Raw genomic sequence first — 24673 nt, 5'->3', positions numbered from 1 at the left:
ATAACAACCATGTCACAGGAAAGCTTTCCTTAGTTTCAGTAAAATAAATTTATAAATAAGTGTGAAAAAAGTCAAGATTTTGAACATATAATTTAAGCTTTTAGGAAAATATTTAAAAATTTAGTAGTTGATATTTTGTTGTTTTCTTATTTCAATACAATAAAATTCCCACTAGTTAAACTGATTTATGAGATCACATCTATATTCATACTACAGTTCAAATACTCCAGGTAGAAGGGAAGTACATTCACATGAAACTTCTTTAAAATAAAACAAATTGCACACGCATGTCTCTTACCCTGTGCCACTCTGGTGCCAGCTGGAGCCTTCCATCAGTCAATTCAATTCATGTGGCAGAAATGTCTTTATTTTTTTTACTGGATTATTTGTTGCAGAATTAGTGAGTTGAACTGGCACAAAGAAATACCTAGTGACTACCAGATAAGTTGTTTCAGGAAAAATAAAGCCCCGCAGATGTGGCTATACAAGAGAAGAGTACAATAAGGGAGGAAAGGAGTGAGGCCTCTTTTTCTTTGAAATCAATACTAAATTGTCTGGGACATCTTTTTTAACTTCAACATTAAGCTTAATCAGGTACAATTTACCTTACAATGTCACCATGTATAGGAAATGAAAGGGTGATTACTGAGTGGAAAAGACAAACTGATGGTTTATAAGATATTTAAAGAACTTTATTTGAATTTTGTCTCATGATGTAGAACAAACATATAAAACCTGAGATTCTCCGGTCTATTTTCTGCAATTGGGAAAAATAAATGTGACATTCTTGTCTTTCTGAGGAAGAAACAACCATAACATTATCAGTGTTCACTGTAAAGTAACCTCAAATATGTAAATGAAAACACATTCACCTTCCTTGAAGAAAACCCAGATTTCTAAGTTATTTTTTTTAAATGTCCATCAATAAAGTTACATATAGTTCACTTACAAAGGATCAGCCTTGCTAGCTGGTACCTTTTATTGCAATTCACTTTAAATTTAAGGAAAAAAAAGCTGTCATATTTAAGTGTTTTGTAATCTCTCTTAAAAAAATAAAAAAACTTTCAAAAAACAAATTTACAGAATGTTGAAGGAATCATTCTGCTTTTTGAAAGAAAGGCAAGGCATCAGTCTTTCAGGGTTTGCCAGCCTGAGTTGTTATTTGAGAAGCTAATGAATAAACTGTGCATGTTTCTGTGTTTCTATGCATGTTTCTACTTCACAGAAGTATACACCACTGTGAAAAAGGGATAAATCAATGTGAAACATTTTTAAATTTTTAATCTCTCTTCACATTTCATCTGTCTTATGCAGGAGAGAAGATATACTCTACTGAACTGCAGACCTCTCAAGTCCTTTTTCTGGAAGTTAGTACTTCTTTCTTGCACTCAGTTTTACATTTTCTCAATAATATTAACATTTACTTTTTTACTTTATAGATACCTGCTAAACTTTGAATAAAACCAAAGAAGATGTTAATTTAGCAATCTAGTTGGGGAGTTTTTAAATGCTAATGTGATCAAATGGTGGTCTGATTACGAGAAACACTAAGAAAAATGCAACACTGATTAGAGCATTTTAAAAAATAAGTGTGTTTTTCAAAGAACCATCCAAAATTAAAACCTTGGAATCAAAAATAGAGCCCATAATAACACAAACACAATAGTTGTGGAGGTCATGTGTCCACTGCCACAAATAGCTTCCCAATATCAGCAAACTATTATTAAAATTGAGAAGATTGTTATTTTTTTCATGGAGCTTTTATCTCTGAGGTCTCCCAATGATTTACTCTTTTCACAGAATCACAGCACGTGCTGAGTTGGAAGGGACCCACAAGGGTCATTGAATCCAACCCTTAGTCCTGCACAGGACCATCCCCAAGAGTCACACCATGTGCCTGAGAGTATCATCCAAATGCTTCTTGAACTCTGTCAGCCTTGGTGCTGTGATCACTTCACTGGGGAGCCTGTTCCAGTGTCCATCCACCCTCTGAGTGAAAAACCTCTTTCTAATATCCAACCTAAACCACCCCTGACACAACTTCAGACCATTCCCTTAGGTCCTGTCACTGGTCACCACAAAGAAGAGATCAGTGCTTGCCCCTCCTCTTCCCCTCAGGAGGAAGTTGTGGACCTCAATGAGGTCTTCCCTCAGTCTTGTGTTCTCCAGGCTGAACAGAGCAAGTGACCTCGGCCACTCCTCATACAGTTTCCCCTCAAGGCTCTTCACCATCTTTGTTGCCCTCCTTTGGACCCTCTCTAATAGCTTAATGTGTTTCTTATATTGTGGTGACCAAAACAACACACAATATTCAAGGTGAGGCCACCCCAGTGCAGAGCTGAACAGGATCTCAGAGAATGCCATAAACAGGTGTGACAGAAATAGTTCTTAATAAAAGGTGACACCTCATTGCATCACACAAGCTACCATGAAACATTACAGAGGGGATTTTAACTTTTGGTCATTTAAATTACCTGGGACATTCATTTAATTGGATATTTGACTAAGATTAAAATGATATCATCTTTCTTGTGTAAGGATAGGACAAATGTCTTGAGGAACTATAACAGCAGAGCTCTTTGTAGCCACCTATCCCAACCTAAACCTCATGGACCTTCCTGGCAACAAGTCTTTAGCATTGTGGGAAAAGCAATGTTACAACTTCCAGAATGGAAAGTCAAAGGAACTTTGTCAGGATCACCTTAACCAGCTGCAACATAGGCTGACATAGGGAACAGGCCTGTTAAACAGGAGCGTTTGAGCAAATGAGTAATGAAGAGAAGGATGGAAAAGACTGGCTAAAAGCTAGACTGGATTATTTACTTACTCTTTTTAGAAGACTGGTGTCATAACTATAAATGACGGAGGAACTGGGGCATTTATACTGAAATTGTCTTGAATTATAAATTGTTTTCTTCTCGGAATTTATTCTGAATTTCTTTCTAACTCTTCCTCAACAGTAAAATTGTTTTCATTTCCAAGCCTGGAACAAAAACCTTATAAAAGATATGATTCTTAGGGGAACTCATATAAACTCACTTGTTTTTCCATGTTAATGAGTAGTCTTCTCTTCTTTTTATGATTTCAGAAAATCACTTCTGTAATCAAAAACAGTGCCTTATGCCATCAACAACCCATGGCAGAAAGTTACTTTTTATTGTCCTGCATTTGCAGAAAAGAAAACAGGCTCCCAAAGATTGAATCAATTTTCACAGAGATACCATAATGAATTGTACTTGCTGATAAAAACTTTGGTGGGAGTTTTGTCATCCAGCACTTGCACATAAGCTAAACTTTAATTAAAAACTTTGATGAATTAGTGTATATCAATACTACAACTTGAGAATATTTAAACAGAGCAGATAATTTAATGCAATCAGCAATTCAGAGAGTTTTTACCCAGAAGATCCTACACATCTCAAGAAGGGCAGGAAGCTCAATTGGCCACGGCGTGAAGCCAGTGAACAAATTCCCTTTGACTGCATTGACTGCTGTGGAGAGCTGAAGGGTGAGTACTACAGCTTTTGATTTTGATGACTTAATAAACAAATCAGTCATCAATAAATACACTTCTAAGTGATTCTGTTCCTGGTAGCAACTGGTATATATTTTCTGAGGATAAGTAATAGTTAAGGACATTACAGTTTAATATACTTTAAGTAAAAAGTCCATATTTCATAAGCAGGTTTTTTTAATCAACTCATTGATATTTATAGCTATAATATCAAAAAACATTTAAGGTAATTCTCATGTAGTCATATATGACTCATGGTATTTGAAATGTGGGTTTACAGAAAGTGACAGATCATTAAACCAAACCTATCTCTAGGCATGACCTCAGTTTCATGCACAATCACAATATCTTTCAAGACTTCTGACTTCTCATCAAAATGTCCTTTCTGCTTGTACACTTGATTGAATCTAACAAACTACATTATAAAACTGCATGAAAATAACTTTGCTAGGTAACTTAATCCACCAGTATGATGTAACATACTGAAAATGGCAATTTCTTTTGAAGTAAACTTTTTGAAGGAACATTTTTCTGACTTTCATTGTTTAAGGGTAAGTAAATCTACAGTTGCTCTTTGTAGTTGCTTTGAATATTCTGTTACTCAGCAACTTGAACTAATGAGGACTTCCAATATTCAAGAGTCAGGAAGCTGCATGATACCATGACTTAGAACTCACAAAGAACATACCATATCCACCACTTTCACAAAAACTAGGTTCCCAGTTGCCTGATAAATTCCTTCAAAAAAAACCCAACAAAACAAAACAGGTATCTCAAATGAAATAAGTACACTTTAAAGACAACATTGAGATTTGTATGGGATTAGGCATATGGACCACTCAGAAGCCAGTGCACCGTCAGTGTCTGCAGATGAAAATTTCAAAAATTTCCAGAGTACTTGGCATTATGAATTCCAGTTAACAACCTTGAATACCATAGATACTAATCAAAATTTTATCATAATAATCCTTTGATGAACTGCATATGTCTGAATTTACCACCTTTGTGCCCTCTAGGAAGAAAATTGTTTGAACTTGTACCCATCTCATCACATCAATTCTGAAAGAGGACTTCAGAATTTTCTCTAGGAGCATCTATCCATGGACTAATGAGCATGTGGTTTGACCCGTCCAGATATAAATATCTATGATGCTGATAGCTAAATTCAGGAGCAAACCCCTCCTTAAGAGTCTATACAATTATATGGCAAAGGCAGTTGGAAAACTGTTTTGCCAATAGAAAGAAGGGGAATTTAGGAAATAAACTTTTTTTAAAAAGTAGATAAAAGTAGACTTAACCCTATAGTTAACCATTTCTGAGAGATCTGGAATAAGATATCTTACCAGAGATTCTACCACATGATAAACAAACTGGACAGTTGAATTCAATGATCCTAAGGGTCTTTTCCAATGAAAATGATTCTATGAATCTATGAAATAAATAAATAAAAAATCATGTCACTTATTGAAACTTACATATGAATGGGTGTATCTAGAAAAAGTGGCAAGTTGGAGTTTGGAAGCTCACTGAGTAGGAAAATTTACCAGTATCTTTGAATAGCCTACTTTATACATTTCGCAGGATAGTTCTGATAAATAAAATATTTTTATTTCATGTTCCAGGATACAAATAGAATAAACCTGTACAACTGAAACTATTAAACTCTTTGTACAGTACCTTGTTCTACAACATGCTTTGCTGAAGTCAATATACATAAATTGCATTCAATGAAAAGAATACTATCCTAAGATACCAGAAACGTAGTTTTCTTGTCATATACCTTACTCAAATCAAAAGGAAATTCTGTAGAAATGGAGATGTACCTGTCTTGTTTGCATTACCACAACACACATCATGCTGAACAGTCAGATCCAGCTGTTAATACTTCCTATAGATGCTCAGTTGCCCTTTCTTCACTATGCATGTGGAAGCCCCATGAGTTTGGCAGAGTTTCTAGGCAGTTTATAAAGAAATTCAAAGAAATTTCAAAGAATTTCAAAGACCATCAAGAGCAACTCACATGCCACCACTACTATTTTTTTTTTGTCAGTAAACAAAATAGATACATTATTTTTTAGAATTGGACATAACAGTTTTCAGTAATTTTACTAACTAACCTGAAAACATACAAACTCTCCATTACAAATACTACAGTTCCTTCCCTGTCTCTGTTAGGATAATGTGGAAGCTTATTTACATATTTGTGTATTTTTATATACATGAATCCTTTATTAATCCAGCCACAGAATGATTGGATGATTTGGAAAGCATTACATGACTTAAGAAGAGCTTTCAGAATGCAGAAATGGTGTTGCTTAAGGGCACTCAAGGGATTTATCTGTTTTTTTCTGAGTCCTGATAATATACTGTTTTAATAGGTGGGAGTCAATGCCTTTGATCTGAGAATATATGCTAAGAAATTCACTGCCTGATGAGATGGGTGTTTGGTAATCAAGCCCACAAAATTTAATACTTTCAAAAAGAATATACTTTCAAATTCTAAACAGCTCCTTTGGATCTTTCTTCCTGAAATTTGAACAACATAAGTATATGCTGTTTCTGTTGCTGGTGTCTTCCTTTGTGCAACTACTTTGCAATACAAAGGCACTACCAGCCTTCAGAAGCAAGACACAATAAAAGCTTTAATTACCCAATACTGTCTAACAAATATTTGGCATTCTCACACTTGCTATGAGAAGTGTTAGTGTGCTCTTAAATCAGGGAATCCATATGAACAAGGCAATAACAATCTCTGTTGGAAAGAGGAGCAAAAGAGGAAAAGTTTCTGAGTTGTTTTGATATTTATTTGTACAAAAGTACATTGTTCACAGAAGGGAAGAAGATGTGAGAAACAACTTTTCTCTAACTTCTCATGTAAGTTCCTTCCAAAGAGGTCAATTTCTTTTCCATGCAAATTGATAAAACAACATGGAGGTCCATATATATTTTAGTTAAAAACACACACATGAAGCTCTGTTTGGAATCAGTTGCAAACTCAGTATTTGTGACTCTCTCTCAAAATAAAACTCATTACTGGCCTAAAGTTAAACCAATTATTTGCTGCAACTTCAGCAGGCACATGGATGCAGGAAGTCCCCACTGCACCTCTGTATAGCATTCTGTTATAAAGAACCTTACACCTTACAGAATGAGCCATTTTGCTTCACTTCTGTGCAGCCGAAGACCCTTTTAGTTTCAGTGTCTCCAACAGTAGTCTGCTTTTTCTTTCTTATTTCAGCTAATAAACATTTTCTGTACACAGTTCTTGAGTTCCTCACAGGTCAATCCCTGATGTACCTGCATCTCTAACTGTACCTAGATTGGACCTCTCTGGAAAGCCCAGGAACCTGCAGTGTTTTCATCAGGCTTTGAGCTGGATTATTGCCCCTTTCTCTCATCTGAATCCCCCAGTCAGGTAATTCTACCTGTTATGCCAGTTTTTAGTTAGAATGTGTCAGAGGAAGAGAGACATGCCAATAATCGTTGGTGTTATATAATTAAAGTGTATATATATAATTATAGATAATATTTTTGTTTCAGTAAAAAATTACTTTTTTTTATGGATTTCCTGATTGCTTAGTTGCAAAATGGGTACATTTCATTTTGTATTATGGTTTTCTTTCCAATTTTTATATAATCAAATTTGCATTTCCTCTTTTTTTGAAAATAGAACTGTTTCCTAAGGAAGGGAAATGTTTCTTTTTATCTTTTAAAGAAATATGTTGAAAAATTATTAAATGCACATATTCTTGCTATTTTGTTGTATTGAAAAGAAAAGATTAAGATGTTTGAAACCTGATACTGTAAGATACTCTTGAATAATGAAAAGTATATACTGCAGGTGAAGTCAAGTATTAAATTTTAAGTATATTGTGCATTCTAATGTTTTTGTTTTACAGTATGAAAACCAGAAAGGGAGCAAAGTAATCTGATAGAAAAAAACAATAGTAATAGCTTATATGTCAGTAAACACTTAAACAGCAATTGGGGGCATTTTTAATACAAATTATACTATCAAATTAGTTTTCTGAGAAGAAACTTGATCCTTTTTTGAATTATGTGCTTCTCTTCAAAAATAGCATTTTAATAAAACACATTTATGCAATGCTATGTCTCACTTTCTCATCTGATTAGAAACAAAGAAATTGTCTTTCAGGCTCATATTTCACCGGGCTGCATCTTGATATCCATAACTATAATTCTTATTCAAAGCCTCTTGAAAAAAGAGAGACGTTTCATCCTTGCACATCTGATCTCATACAAGATAGAAGTCAAAAAGTCATCAAGTTTGATGATCTTCTGTTATGATCTGCCTCTGATGCAGGGTAACTGAGGTTCTTGTTAATAGATCTCTTGGGGTGAATTAGAGTGAAATTAACTGCATGACCAGTGTGTATATGAGGCAGGTTTATTTAAAAACAATTTAATTGCAGCAGAAAGGTAGTATGTGGCCATTTTGGTTCTTTTCTGTAAAAATACTATCAAGAAGAAAATATATAAGGAAAAGAAAGAAAGAAAAGGAAAGGACAAGAGTAGATAGTGGAAAGATATCACCACCTGTTGATCCAGTGATGACACTAGACCACTGAAATTTCAATGTCCATGATCAGAGTGATGGTCATAGTTTTGATCCATTGGGGGTGGGGACCTGCGCAAAAAGAATTCTGTGGGTTATATATGTTCAGGTTTACATAGGAATGCCATGGGGAAGGGTTTTACACTGTCTGATGCAAAACTCTGGAAATGAGTTACGGGGTGCTTTGGGGATCTTTGATGGTTTGTGGCCCCTTCTACATGCCCACTCTTTGGCCCTACTTTTTGTGACTTCGCAGTTGTGCCTTATCAGAAGTGAGGAAATTGGCATGATAAAAAACATTACCCCACCTCTGCAGGATCTGCTTCTTATCAGCCTTTTCCTTTATCTGACTTGAAAACACTTTGTTTAAGACATCAGTCCCAGATTAACAGGGTCACAACAAACCATAGGGCACAACCAGTTTTTTTAAGAAAAGTTAGGTCTATCACATCTTCCTACTTGAATCTTGAGCATCTGACTCTTGGCATTTCAATAGAGCTAGGGCTAATAAATGTGTCATCTATGGGATGGAAACAGGAACAAAATTGTTACTGTTAAGTGGGCTAACTGAAGGAGGGAACAGAAATATTATTTGGGATACTTTTATGCAGACAATAAGCAGAAGGAGGACTTAAAAGTCTATCCATTCTGTATGAGGCTTGCAGGACATGAAGTCAAACTTGATGAGTTGTTGTTTTTCTCCTGTATCTTCTTTTACTAACCCTAGAGTATTTATAAACATGCTTTGCAGAATGTGAATAATTCTCTGGGGACCATGCAACTGCTAAATATTGCATGCAATGATAGTAAGGTGGTTTTCAAAGAGGCTTGAGAGGATCAGTGACAGCTGGTACTGAGCAGGTTTGCAATCAGTCTTCGGAATGGCTTACAGAAAGGCTCCTGGGGCATCTCTGGGTACTGCAGAGGCCACAGACTGAATGCAGCTTGAGCTAACTAGAATCCACTCCACAAAAATGGTAAAACAAAGGTTTCTTCTTTGGAGTGAAACCTTTGCATTTTGTGCCTAGTGCAAGTTCTGAAATCTTATTTTGAAAATTGTAATGTTATCAGCACTGACAAAAATTGCAGAGGATTCTGGGTTAATCTGTCTACTAGGTTTAAGGTGGCAACCTAATGGGTACAAAAATAAGGGATGGTAGTATCAAGAAGAGGTAAAAGGGTACGATTAAATTAGTGCATTACTGCAGGACGTTTTGAACTTGGCTGTTTGGGTATTTTTCAAAAAAAACCCAACCTCACACTAATATTTAAGTTATTTTTTATATTCACTAAATCTTTAAATTGCATTCTGCTTTTCTGTGTACTTTTAATTTAATCTAGGGAATGATCAGATTTGTGCCATGAAAATACTTGAACCGGACGAAATACATTTCTTTTCCTTGATGGATGCAGGAATTTAATTATGGAAATATTATCGAATAGTGGCTAAATTCATTCACTTACAGACTCATCTGTATTTCTCACTTGAGGAGACATTTTTTTGACAGCTGTCTATTCTACTGCTTGTAAGTATAATCATTTAATTAAAGTTTATGTCATAGGTCTATTAACAACATCATACCAAATACTAGGAATCCTGCCCAAACAAGTACTGCAAGTCAGAGTCTTAAGCTATTTTGGCATTTAAACAAATAGACAAACAAACAAACAAACAAACAACCTATCAAAAAGGTTTTTCAAAATCGTTAGGTGTATGCATAAGTTTGAATACATAGTAGCTTAAAGATTGTGTGATTGCATCTGGAATTCATGCTAATTGATAATGTAAAATTAATTGTTTCAGGTTTTCTTAGTCCTTTCCACTGATTTTACAGTGGGCTAGACAGGATAAAATAAGTGTAGTAATTGAGCAGATTAAATGTGCAGAAATTCCTCATTTTATCAGACTGACATAGAAGCACGGAATGCTTTGGGTTGAAAGAGACCTTAAGAATCATGTTGTTACACACACAAATACACACTTTCCATGGACAGGGACATATTACACTAGACCAAGTTGCTCCAAGACTCATCCAGCCTGGCTGAGTACACTTCCAGGGATAAGGTCTCCCCTGAACCTTCTTTTCTCCACGGTAAAAAACTCCAACTCCCTCAACCTCTCCTCATAGGATTTGTGCTCCAGACCCTTTCCACCTCCTTCCCTAGACATACTCCAGCACCTGAATGTCTTTCTTCTAGTGAGGGGCCCAGAGTAGGGTTTGACATGCAGCCTCACCAGTGCCAAGTAAGGGGGACAATCTCTTCCCTAGTTACTGCTGGCCACACTGTTGCTAATACAAGCTAATACATGCCATTGGCATTCTTGGCCACCTGGACACACTGCTGGCTCATGCTGTTGACCAGCACCCCCACGTCCTTTCCTGCCAGGTAGCTTTCCACTCACTCTTCCCCCAGCTCTGCATGGGGTTGTTGTGATGCAAATGATGGATCCAGCACTTCACCTCATACAATTGGCCTTGGCCCATCCAGTCTACATCCCTCTGCAGAACCTTCCTACCCTCCAGCAGATCAACGCTCACATCCAACTAGTGTCATCTGTGAGCTGACTGAGAGTGTACTCAATCCCCTCACCAAGATCGCTGAAGATATTGAACAGAACCGGCTCCAATATTGAGCCCTGGGGAATTCATCTGGTGACTGGCTGTCAGCAGGATGTAACTCCATTCCCCATCACACCTGGGGCCCGGTCTTCCAGCCAGTTTTTCACCCAGCAAAGAATGCACCTGTCCAAGCCATGAGCAGCAAGTTTCTCCAGGTGATTTTGTGTGAAACACTGTCAAAGGCTTTACTGGAGCCCAAGTAGACAATACCCACAGCCTTTCCCTCATCCACTAAGTGGGTCACTTTGTCATACATAGAGGGAGATGAGTCTGGTCAAGCAGGAACTTCTTTTCATAAAGCCATGCTGGCTGGAACTGATCCCCTGGTTGTCCTGTACATTCCACATGATGGTACACAGGATGATCTTCTCCATAATCTTCCCCTGCAGCAGATCTGTTCCCCAGATCCTCCTTCCAGGTCTTCAATTATCTAGCCTTTGTAATGACATTTTTATGAGGTTGTTAACAATTTATTTTGAAATAGAAATTGATTGCTTACTAGTAACTGAAATAATTTATGATTCACAGAGAAATAGTTAATAATTCAGACTCAGTGTTTGCTTTTAAATGTTTTTCCCTTATGTAAGATAATAATGGTTTGATCACACACAGAGGCATAGTTGTGAAATTTTTTATCTGAGATATAACTATTGCAAAATAGTTTTTTGATCTTGAATTTGGTTTGCTCCTTTAGTATTCCAATTTCACCCCAGCCTAGTTTGACTGATTTCAAGGGTTAAAATTCTCTGAAAGAAGAATCAAGACTACTACTTTTCTGCCGCAACCTCAATGAACATGCAAGCTGTGTCCAGCTTTCTCTACATTGACAAGAGATGCACCCCAACAGGAATGCACATGAGAGTGATACCATTGGTGCCAAGAGCCCAGTATTGACACTGTATGCATTTCAGAAGGTTTTACTCCAGTTAGCCTTGAATGGTCCTATGGTCCTGCTTAAAATTTCCTATTGAACATTTTAAATTATACTTTAAATAGTCATAGTCAGGTCTGTCCCCCATCAGTGTTTACCTCAGTAGAGTTTTGAGCCTGCTGATGGCTGGTTTCATGGCCTTGATGCAAGGAAATAGTAGAAAACTTTTAGATACAACATTAAGGTAATAGATGCTGTCTTGACATGTCACTGCCATAGTGAGAGACCCATGTCTCCTTCTTCAGCTGCTATGTCATGCTCCCCAGCCACCATGCTATTACCAGCTGGTGAGGAACAATCCTGTGACAGTAGGAATGAGAGAGCAGATTAATGCCACTCTCCTGGTCACTGCAGGCATGTGTCAAATGGCTCAGTGGGTAGATACTGTGGTGGTGAGGGCAACTATAAATGGACTGATCTTCATTGTTACATTTAAGTACATCAGCACACCTACATTTTTAACATTTGGTCTGTATTCCAAGTGTTCAGAAAGAAGCTATTAATTAAGCCAATAAATGAGAATTTGGATGATTAATTAATTCACCTAATACCTCACTGGTATTAATAGTGCATTCTTAAGTATTTTCCTGGTTAAAAGCTAGTGTCCTGGTAGTGAGTAACATATCAACGTGACAACATTATTAAGCTCGCATGAAATAATGACTAACATGACAGACAATATATCTTATCCTATGTAAGAATGAATTCACTTCAATAGGTATTTACTTTTTCTGTTGTTGGGGATTCACATGTATTGCTTGTCAAGTTGCATGTTCTCGTCCAAAACAGAATACAGTGTCTATATGTTTTGCAGAAAAAGGAGGAGGTGAAGGCAAAAAGGATATTACTGACAAATCAATGCCATAGCCTATTTTACTGCAAGAACACCATGAGTCATTTACCCGAAAAAGTCAATCAAGTAACCTAAGAAGTTGCCTCAAGCAAGTGGTTTGTTCTTAAATCTCTAATTTTTTTCCTGGTTCCTATGTGGAAAATAACTTGTCTCTAATACAGGGCCAAAAAAAGAACTTCACAAAAAAAGGTATAAATCCCTGCAGCCTATATTTATTTGCCACACTGAGGGAACGGCCTCTTAAAGCTGTTGTTGTTCACAAGATGGCTTTAAAAGCTTAGAAATTTTAAGAGAAAATCCTGGCTAAAATGCTTTTGTTTGTTTGTTTGTTTGTTTGTTTCGGTTTTGGGTTTTTTGTTGGGTTTTTTTGAATTTTTTTTGTGGTGGGTTTTTTGTTAGTTTTATCAGCCGCACACCCTTCTCCCCCAACACCCTCCTTCCCATCCAATTTGGTTTTTTGGCTTTTTCAACCTTATAGAGTGTTTTTCAGAGTAATTTGTGTTTGTCAGGACAATGGTTTGGGGGTTGTGAATTGTAAAGTAGGTACTTTGGTGTACATTGGAATTGAAGAGCATAATTCTGTATGCCAAAATGAGAAAGTAAAGCTGAAGAATGGAAATGTTCCCTCTTGCTTTATCTCCTTCCTCTTACCTGTCCTTTTTCTCCCTTGTCCTACCTTTCCATATGTTTCAGCTTTTGCAGACACTGCAGGGCAGGGTTTTTTTCCAGTTTGTGATAAAACCTCAACAAATGGGCTACAGTGACACAAATTCACACATTATACAATCTTAAATTTTCAAGCGTGCCAGTCAGTGGTTTTCTGCCATTCATAGTACCAAATTGAGAATGTAACTATTATATAGAGAAAATCACTTTTATTTGCAGCCATTCCCACATCTATAAATTGCACCTTTTTGATTGTCTGCATATTTTCTGTTCATTTATTTCAGAGACTGAATTGTCAGATGACAAGATTATATGAATGTTGTCCCTTGCCAGCAAATTTGAGATTCTCAAATAAAACATTAATATCTTAAATATATACATTCAATAAAACATCTCGGAAAGTGACCTGGTTTTGGCTGAGGTAGAGTTAATTTTCTTCCTAGTAGCTGTTACAGTGTTGTTTTGGATTTAGGATGAGGATAAAGTTGATAACACACTTATGTTTCCATTGTTGCTGAGCAGGAGTTACCCTAAGTCAGGGACTTTCCAGCTTCTTAAGCTGCCCAGCCAGTGAAGAGGCTGGGGATGCACAAGAGGCTGGGAGGGGACACAGCTAGGACAGCTGCATCCAGCTAACCAAAGGGATACTCCATACCATAAGCCAGCATGGTTCACATATGGTTCAGCATATAAATTAGGGGGAAAGCTGCCTGGGGACCCACTGCTTGGGAACAGACTGAGCATCGGTCAGTTGGTGGTGAACAATTGCTTCTCATTTAAATCAGTTGTTTTTCTTGGATTTTATTTCTCTCTCTTTTTGTTAGTTTCCTTTTCAGGATTATTATTGGTTTTGTTATTATTACTATTAATATTATTTAACTGTTCAATCTCAAGCCACGGGTTTTCTCACTTTTACCATTCGATTCCCTCCCCCATCCCACCAGGGAGAAGTGAGTGAGGGCTTAGTTGCCAGCTGGGATTAAACTAGGACAGAAAGGTGGGTAACAAAGGATTGTTGAGATTTCTGACTGGGGTAAATTTGCACCACGCAGTGCATTTAAGTAGTAAAAGTGTGCTACAAATCAATATATATAAATAGTGCTATAAATGAAACATAATGCAATGCAGACAAGAAAGAATAATCTACACTTTCCATAAAAACTCAGCTTTTAGAAGGCTTCAGAAACCTTAGATAATTATAATTCTAAAAGGCATAATAAAAGCTTATGGCAAAACATGGGTGAAAACACACTTTGAAAAAATTACAGAGTATTCTGCAGTTTATCTCAGTCACCTGTCTGGGGTTTTTTTTTGGTGTCCCATGGTGTCACACACATTGAAAACTTTCTCAATCAGGATTTATATGCCACTAAGAGGTACTGTGAGGTATTTAGTATTAGAGGTTGAGAGTTCTTTCTTTTCAAAAATAAAAAGGCTTTTCAGAGAATTATTTGATTTTACAGCCAAATATACCTTTTGGTGACATTTTTCTGGCCCTCTAGAAATCGCCTATAACCAAAAAGATCCTGATATTAGTTCCAATAGTCTATGTCTGTATTTTCCAGTGAGGGGGAGAATGGTAGGATTATTTTTTATTCGTTATGATTGAGTCTTCAGCAAAATTTTAATAACATTTTTAAGAAATTGAAGTACTGAAAATTTCATTGAGAAAAATTTTACAAAATTCATGTTTTCATTTAGCTCTAGCATTTTTTTCAGGATTTTACACTCCAAGTGTAAAAACAACAAGTATCCCTGAAATCCTAAATATTGGAGAGGAACTAGCTAGCAAAAGCCAAACAGCTTTAATCAGATTAAATACCTAACAAATATTTTAGAAGCGTACCAAAGTTACTATGTTCAAAGTATTTTTAGACCTAGAGTCCCTGGGAGTTCATTAAAAGGCACATATATATTTTATTTAAAACTCTGTTCATGTAAGTAAGAAGAGTTTTAAGATTAGCTGCTCTGGGAAAAAAAAATAGGAAGTTATAGCAATGTTGTCTTTATTTATACATTTCTTAATGCAAGTTATTTTAAAGTCTAATGTCAGCAGCCCAGTTTGGAAACCTGTATTACCAGTTGAATGAAGACAATAGCAATAGAACTCAGCTTTAAGTTCTGTAGATTAACAGGGACACTCCAGAAAAATCTTTAATCCTCATATGCAGAACACATGGCCAAGACCCTTGACCACTTGACTGCCCTACTCCAGGTGTTCTACCCTACAAATCCATAGTAGACTGAGAAACTGAAAATGAGAGAGCTTTTGTGGGAATTTTTAAAGTTTAGAATATAAGGAATTAATGCAATGTTTCTGAACATGTTTCTTAGTAATTACTGGCTCACATTACTTCTTACTAAATATTTAAGAATGTATTTGTTCCTTGTCTATGATCTGTCACACCGAGCTAAAACGGATTTTAAGCATCAGAGTCTCAGGATGATTTGCAAACCCAATCTAATTGTTTAAGTGTCCTTTCTTGAAGTATTCTGTAATGCAATGTGGTCAACAATTAAGACTATGGCTATTTAAGCAGTTAGCATTGATAACAAATTTCTCTATAGGTGTTAACAAAGATTTTGTTTGGTATATTATCTGCCAGCTATACCCAGATGGACATAACCAGTTTAGCTTTTGCTGCATTGATTAAAATAGTGTCTGATATGACTGAAAACCACAGCAATGAGAAAAAAGTGTTGGCACCAGTTTTGGGGAACCATAAGGTAAATAGTCTGTCCTCTTGCATTATCTCCTCTGAAAAATGTGAAATTAACATTTGCTCCTAATGCTTGTGGCTAACCCTCACCACCTAGACCAGAGGAAAACTTCAGTCTAGGTCCAGTGATCTTTGTACTGGAAAAGGAAATTTTGACATCAACAAACACTGAGACAAATACAGAGGGTCAAAATCAATTATGTTGTAACTCAGATATATTTCCATAGAAATCATATTTGAGCAGTCACAACAAATATGCATTCTTGACTAAATAAATACAAGCAGAGCTTCTCTTATTTTCATCAACCTACTTCACACATTATTTTTCAGCTCCATAAGCTTCATCTAATTAAGTTACCTTTTTTTTTTACTGAAACATTTTTTCATGCACATTCATAACTCACATACCACATTTTATTCTTAGAAATGAATGGGATACATTCATGATTTCTTTGCTTTGGTCTTCACACAGTTGATGAGGCACAGTGAATTGGAAGGCTGGTTAATCTTTAAATCAACTACTAAAAAAGAATATTATTGAGATTTTTAAGTGTTAACCAATTTATCCTTTAGTATTTGTAAGTTTGTCTCCCTATTGCTTTTTTTATTTTTTTTTCCTATCCTGTGGGGATTTTTTGCTCCTGAAAAATGATGAAACCTATAAATGTTTAACTTCCTCACTAAGGATGTAAAATGTCTGCAAACTTTGGGGACCACAGTTCCATTTTACAAACCAATATACAAAATGTCTTTCATTTGCATTAGGTTATTTCAATTTTTTTCTCTAATGACCTTAAATAAGCTTCTGTGACAGTTCTTTCCAATTAGTTTATTTATAGTGGTAGAGCATATAAATTCATTTTTTTCTGTTTGGAAATATGAATTATAATCCACATGAGAGATATTTTTACTCTTTTGTTAAAAAGTCCCTTCCCTGACACACCAGGTAATATATACTCGTCTTTGTCTTTGGTAGTGTAACAGGCAATTAACCTGGAACCTATTCTGCATATGGAAATGAAGATAATTTATATAATTCCACCTCTGTGGAAGCTACATGTGTGTTTGCAGACAGAACTGGCTCCACAGTGATACCTCCTAATGCTGTGGTTAGTGCTTTGAGTCATTGTTCTTCCCTCCACCACCAGTATAACTCCATTGGAGAAGGCCACCACATTTGTCAGGTATCATTTACCCTTAGTGAAGCCATGTTGGCTGTCACCAATCACAATCTTATTTTCCATGTGTCTTAGCATATTTTCCATGAGGATCTGCTCTGCATTCTTACTGAATAAAGACTTAGCCATTCAAATGGTATTAGGGCAATTGAGTTATGGAATAATGAAACTTGACTTGCACTTAAGTTTCTTACGATTAAAAAACCAGAATTCCTGCTTAGACACAATACATACAAAAGAATGTGAGCATGACAGTATATTTACCACAAAAGTTTAGCATATTGCCCCAATAGAAAAACCTTTCATAATAAAATTTCAGTACTTCCAAAATTTATAATGGTATCTAGACAAACTCTGAAGGATATAATATAGCAACATCTTCTGCCATTTTCATCTGGTGAAAAATATTTGCACTGCTAGTCCCTTGACACAACCTTGAGGAACACTGTGGAAAAGAAAAAAACAGAGGGTACTATGGGATTTTTGTCTTCTGTAGAGTTTGAAATACATTGAAATACATTTAAAGCAGTCTTAATATATTTCACTTCTGTTTCTTTCTTTTTTTTTTTTGACTGACAAGCAATCTAGGTGAGTTATCAGAGCACCAGGAAGATGAGGTCATTATTTTGTTTTTTCCAGAGAAGAAGAAAAAAAGGTCCTTGCAGCCAGCATTTCTTCCATGGAGTATGCAGGGCTTTGAGTAAGGGAACAGCTCTTGTATAGCTGGAAATCCAGAAATGAAAGACAATAAAAAGTCAAAACAAAACAATGGAAGAATTAGTAAGAATCCCTCAGTTTAATTTATTACTGTATTAATATATACATTTTATATTAATATTTTTCATCTTATCTACATTTGAAGATTTTGAGAAAGAAATTACCTTAGGCTGCTGCAGGATAATCAACTAAACAGGCATAACACAAAGATGTTTCTAAAACCAGACATTTCATACCACTCATGTAAGTAGTCCTCAAAACAATCCCAGCAATAACATTATTCTAATCACAGATCACATCTGTGAGGTGAAGGAATAAACTGAAATGCATTTGCAGCCTGTGAAGGGACATTGTTAACTACCAGAGACATCTATCCTCTTTTTATTTTTGCATACAATTTTTTTGTCTAGAGTAGGGAAAAGATTCATTTCTCACATATGCTACTCAATTATTTATACTCAAAACAGCAGTTATCCTTGTCACTCTGGGCTGTTTACTGCTGTTTCTTTGTTACCAAAAATTCAGTGACAATTGCTTTATTAGAAAAAATCCAAACATTAAAACTCAGTTATAATAGATTAAATAGTTATGGAGACAAACAAAACAACCAATTTAGATAAATTTAGTGCCTGTTTCTTGTAAACAATGAAACAAATACTACTAAGATTTAGTTTTGATTTCTAGGTAAGATTGTCTTCATCCAAAACTTCAACACTGTTAACTCTGCTATTATTTTAAGATTTGAGTGAAACACTGCAGTGAAGCAGCTGTTAGAGTAAAAAGCAATGTTCACATTGGTTTGACTGCAGGCTCTTAACAGAAACACAAGTTCAGTTGTAATATATTTCAGCAATATTTAACAGACATAATACTTCTTCCTTAAGTGCCATTTAGTGCCAGAACTCTTTAATGTTTATGTATCACAGCTAGCAGACTTACAGAAAGCATTACCTCTTTTACAAAAAGAGAGCTCGAAGCTTTATGCTGTTGGTACTGCTGATGGTAGTATTTAGTTTCAAAAACCATTTTGGGTTGGAAGGGACCTTAAAGATCATCTAGTTCCAATCTCTGCCTTGGTCAAGGACAGCTTCCACTAGAGAGGGTAGCTCAAAGCCTCATCCAACCTGACCTTGAACTCTTCCAGGAATGGGAATTTCCTTGTCTGTCCTGAACTAGGGAGTCCAGAACTGGACACAGCACTCCAGACGCAGCCTCACTAGCAGGGTTGAGTAGAGTGGCAGGATCACCTCCCTCAACCGGTTGACAATGCCCTTCTTAAAGCACCCAGGACACCATTGGCCTTCTTGCCTACAAGGACATACTGCTGGCTTGTGGACATTTTTTTTCCTGTTAGCCAGAAACTTTGGGGAGTTGGAGGCTTACAGACACAAGTAGTCATTACTCATAGCTCACATTAGATTTACCTCATGGATGGAGGTAAGATGTGAGATGATTTTTCAATCCCTACTAAAAAGCAAAGCATAATTTCTAGGCTTTCTTTTCTATATTTAATATTCCCTTTACAGTAGGTAGAACTGTCTTGTTAAAATATTGCCTAAGAACTGAGATTGTATGTAAAACTATCTTCCACCTTTTGAATAAATCTGGCATGAATGTTTAGCTTAGCACTGAGGAAAGGTGAACATTTGGTACTGTCTTGCAAAATGGATGGAATTACAGTCAAAGCATCTTGGATATCAATTACTGAGGCTCAGGTAATATTCAAAAATAAGAGTATTATACTTTTTCACTGGATCAGATCTTGAATGGTATATGATCCTGCAGATATCTACATAAACCAACTTCTCTTTGATTATAGGACTATATGAAGATTTTGAACAGTGAACACTGAACAAATGTATGCATTTTTAGCTGAACAGAAATTTTAGCTTCTCCCTACTGTTTACTGATTTAAGATTTCTCAGGCTTTTAATCCTCAAAGAGCTAAATTCAATCAAAGCCTAAATTATAGGTCTTGTCAAAAAGGCCATATTGACCTCACTCCAGAAAACAAATCCTCATTTCCAGTAATAAGACATAAGACAAGTTTTGTTAAAACAGAAAATAAATAAAAATAATTGTCAGAATTTTTTCTCTTTTCTGAGAAAACATACGGAAGGAGGAAACTGGGATGTTATTACAAAGGCTTATTCATCACACATCATTCTTCATTTGTCACCCTTGAAAAGATGAAGTCTCGGATGGATTCATTGTGCAGGATTTAATATAGTGTATTTGATACAACAGCCTAGGACAATAACACTCAGATGCCTTAGGGCATCCTGCCTGGCTTCCAGCTGCCTTTTCAGAAGGATGAGGATTCCCTGGAACTCTTGTACAAAATTTTTAAGTTACTTGGGTTTAGTCAGGTAACCCTAATCATATCAAACAGCAATGGACACATATTAACCCAACTGAACTGAGCTCTAATGTAACTTTAAGTGCTGTAGTGTCCAGATTAGCCTCGCACTACAGCTTCCATAAATCTCACTGACAACCCAGTTGAGTGGTTTTCAGTTTCTCTTGGCTAATTTCAGGCAGCTACATCCCATCTAAGACATCACTAGTGAGTGAACTGAATGCCTCACATTTTACACCAATGAGAGTTTGCTGTCTAGTCACCTTTAGATACACAAATTTATGCATCTGGAGACAGAATTGAATTCTCCCTATTAGCCTTCAGGTTTCAAAATGAAGCAATACCATAGGCCAAGAAATACATTGTTAAAATCAATCTAAAAGCACTTGAAGGAGCTATCCAATGTGGTAAAGCCCTTTATTGTCACAGCCTGGAGGGAATAATGGGTCAACAACTTTTGGAGCTGAGAGAGAAAATGGCCATTTATTGAAGGGCTGCACCAGCTTATAAAGGGCAGGGATGGAAGGTGATGGAAGGGAAGGCATGATCAGGGTGGAGCATGCAAATGAAGAACATATAAGGAAGAAAGGGGTAGGTCTTAACCATAAAAGGGGATACAGAACCATATAAGAGATAACCATATAAGGAAATGGAAAGCCATAAAAGGAAACACTGCAATGCAGTGTCTATTAGCCAATCAGGGAAAAGGAAGGAACAAACACAACCATAAGGATTTTTATAAAAACTGTAAAAATGGGGTACAACAAGAGGTAAAATACAATGCCCTTTAAACATGAACTCTGACACAACATTCCCACAGTGCGGGTGATCATTTAAAGGTGGTGAATGTGACATTCTCAGGAGTGCTGCAGATCTCCTCACATGTTTCTTGGTCTCGCTTCCACGTTTCATAATTGTCTCTCTCTTGGTCTCCCAATTAATTTGACTGGGATGAAGTTATTCTCCATAACAGCCCATGTGGTGGTTTTGATTTGTGGTGAAAACAGTGTTGATAACACAACACTATTCTATTATTACTGAGAGGGACTTACAGTGTCAAGGTTTTTTCTGCTTCCCCACATCGACCCTGAAGTGAGTAAACTGGGATGTACATAAAAATTCAGGAGACATCATAAACAAGACAGTGTATCTGAACTGACCAAAGGGATATTCCATTTCATATAGCATCATGCTAAGCGATAAAAAGTGAGAAAAGGAGTTTTCTGGGGAAGGTAACCATTTCTGGGAGACTTGCTTGACACCAGTCTACTTGGGTGAGGTGGTATGTGATTGTCGTTGCATCAGTTTTGGCAGGAGTTCTGAGGACAGGTAATTAAACTGAAACAAACTCAAAACCAAAACATCTCAGGGACAGATACTGGAAGCATTATGAGACATTATCCAATGTGCTGCTTAAAATAACGGGAGACTGAACTAGAGCCAGGTAGTCCTTTGCATTCTAGAGTTTCTAATATATTGCTGTTATTAAATACTGTACACCTGTATATATTTTCTTTCTAAATTTCTTTTCTGTATTTAAAAGTAACACCTATATATTCTACTAAAATCTTTTTTATTTAAAATTTTCTACCACTCCGCTTCATAGGGAGGCCTTGTAAAAAGGAACATAAACTTGTAGGAACTCCAGACAGCCTTTTGTTTGGTTGTTTGTTTTTATAACTGTGTAGATATTGTGGTATCTGGCTCTGCAGATTTTCACTCTCAGAATAAAAACACCAGTTATTTCTAGATACTTGTTCAAACAGTTGGGTATAAAAAAGGAAATGTACCAGTACCAATAGTAAAACAAATAATGAATATGGAAAGCTTGACTGTTCTACTGACAGAGAAATGTAAACATTTTTGATAAATTAACACTTTCTTGCTTTATTAAGACTGAATTTCAGCACCCCAGATAGAACAGAGTGCATAAAATCATAGGAAAATTCAACTGGGAGGTACTCTACAGGTAATTTCAAAACTAGATCAGTTTGTCATGGGGCTCATCTAGTTCTGTTTTGGAAGCATCCAGGGGCTGTTATCCCGAAACTTCTGTCAGAAACTTACTTCAGGACTTCATCATTCTTGTTGTTTCCTCATACCTGGCTGCAATTTTCCTTCCTGCAAATTGTGACCCTTTGTTGCAATTTGTGAGCAGCAGCTTACCACGTCCTGTCACCCTGCACCTCTAGGGAAAGTCTGCTTCTTGCTGCTGTATAATCTCCCTTCACATAGTGGAAAATGGTAGAGAGATTTGTTTGCAGAAAGAGATGCTGATCTATGATCAACCCAGTCAGAAAGGTGCTCAGACTCTGTGAAGCATCATTTAAACAGTTATTTAGGAGTTAAAGAGAGAATACCATAAATAATCTGACCCTTTAGGATTTATGCTGCTTGATAATCCATAAACTCTACCCCAAAATTATTTCACTGCAATTGTTTTAATGAAAAGTGGATATTGTATAAAGTCAAGCTAGGAGTGAAAGTCTTCTCTTACCTTGCTCTTCAGAACAGTTTGTTGCAAGGGTAGGTCTTTTACAGTCAATAACTGAGCAGGTTCACTGCTCAGTTTTCACAAATACATTATGATTTACATTATTTATCATCCATATTTTAGCTCTCCTGGCCGTGTTCCCTCCCAGCTTCTTGTGCACTTCCGGACTGTTCACTGCTGGGGTGCATTGAGGAGCAGAAAAAGCCCTGACATGGTATAAACTCAGCAATAACTAAAGCATCTCTGGGTTATTAACATTATTTTCAGAACAAATCCAAAACACAGCCCCATACTAGCTACTGTGAAGAAAATTAACTCTCTCCCAGCCAAACCAGCACAATATATCATTAAGGATCTGGTCACCAGAGAGAAAAATACGAATTTTCAACCAGGAAGCTTATTCATCTTAGCTCTACATTTCCTTATCTTCCTAACAATTCACTTTGTAGGAAAATATTTTTCAAGGGTTGTTAAAGATTATAGAGATGAACATAATGGGATTTCAGTGTACATAGACACCTAAATCCAATTAACCTTTATTTCAAGTACCTTTAGGTCTTCCTGAAAATTCTAACCTAACAAGTACTCCATCTAGAAATAATACAGCAACACATGCAAACTTTGAAACAGAAAAATAAAGTTGAAAACTTTTTTTTATCATGCAAAATGGCTTAAAATTTGCCCTTTTGCTTTTGCTTTTTGTTTAGAAAAGTATCTGTCAGTTTTGCATCTACTGCTATCCTTGCTGTTCATCCTTATTCCTCCATGCTGCAGGTATTATCAATCATCCTGATTCTTTGTCCACATTGAAATAATAACATAGTCTTTACATACTGAATATATGAAATCCCTCTGTCTTTTCTGATATGGACTCATTGCTGTGAACCGTAGAGCAGCCACCTATGACATCAGTTCTGCAACCTAGCACTGCAAATCCCATATAAACAGTATTCCTACTAACAGGACTCCTGCCTGGGTTTCAAAAAAAAAAGACAGAAGACTAAAATTAGGCTTGGCTTGAACTAATTAGCCATCAACAGGCAGAACATTCCCAGCTCTCAGCCTTTCCTCATAGGAGAAATGCTCTATCACATTAATCATCTTCATGTACCTTCACTGGGCTCTCTCCAGTATGTTCATGTGTCTCTTTCATACTGAGGAACCCAGAACTGGGCACAGAACTCCAGGTGTGTCCTCACCAGTGCTGAAGAGAGGGGAAAGATCACCTCGCTTGCAGCCTAGGTTGCTGTTGGCCTTCTTTGTCACAAATGCACATCCCTGGATCATCTTCGAACTGGTCTTCGCCAGGACCCCCAGGGTCTACTTTGCTAATCAGCCCTCAGGATGTGCTGGTGCATGGAGTCATTTGTCCCTAAAGAATAGAACTTCTCAAGCTTGGAAAGCAAGTCCATTTCAAGTCTTCATGCTCCCTGTTAATTTTGAAATTCATTGTATACTAGGTGATAGATTTGACTAAGATATTGAAACAAAACAACTATTTGTACTAGTAAGCATGATGCACATGCCAGGACAGACAAAAGGATTTTTATATATCCTTTTGTTTCATAGAGTCATTGAATATCATGTTGGAAGAGAGCTCTAATATCATCTGGTCCAGCCTTTCTCAGCAAAAGCACAGGTTAGCTGTCCAACTGAATCTTAAAAGTGTCCAACATTGAGGAATCCACCACTTCCCTGGGGACATTATTCCATGTTTCTTCCTGTGTCCAATCAGAATCTCCACAGGACTAGCCTGTACCCATTGTTCTTTGTTTTTCCCACAAGATGCCCTGTGAAAAGGGAGTCTCTATCTTGTTTGTAGTCACCTTTTAAATACTGGAACATTGTGATAGATCACCCCTACGCCTTCTTTTTTCAAGGTTGAACAAACGCAGTTCTCTCAGCCTTTCCTCAAATGTCAAGCTTTCCAGTCCATTGGATTATCTTTATGTCCCTTTTCTGGACTTGGATTATCTTTGTGTCCCTCTTCTGGACCCTCTTCAGCCTGTCCACATGTGTTTTGTGGGTGGGAATGTAGCTGCAA

This window comes from Manacus candei, unplaced genomic scaffold (assembly GCF_025592945.1).
Source record: "Manacus candei isolate 608988 ecotype Guabito, Panama unplaced genomic scaffold, ASM2559294v1 h1tg000011l, whole genome shotgun sequence".
Classification (NCBI taxonomy): Eukaryota; Metazoa; Chordata; class Aves; order Passeriformes; family Pipridae; genus Manacus; species Manacus candei.
The sequence above is the reverse complement of the archived record's forward strand: the minus strand, read 5'-3'. Positions refer to the sequence as shown.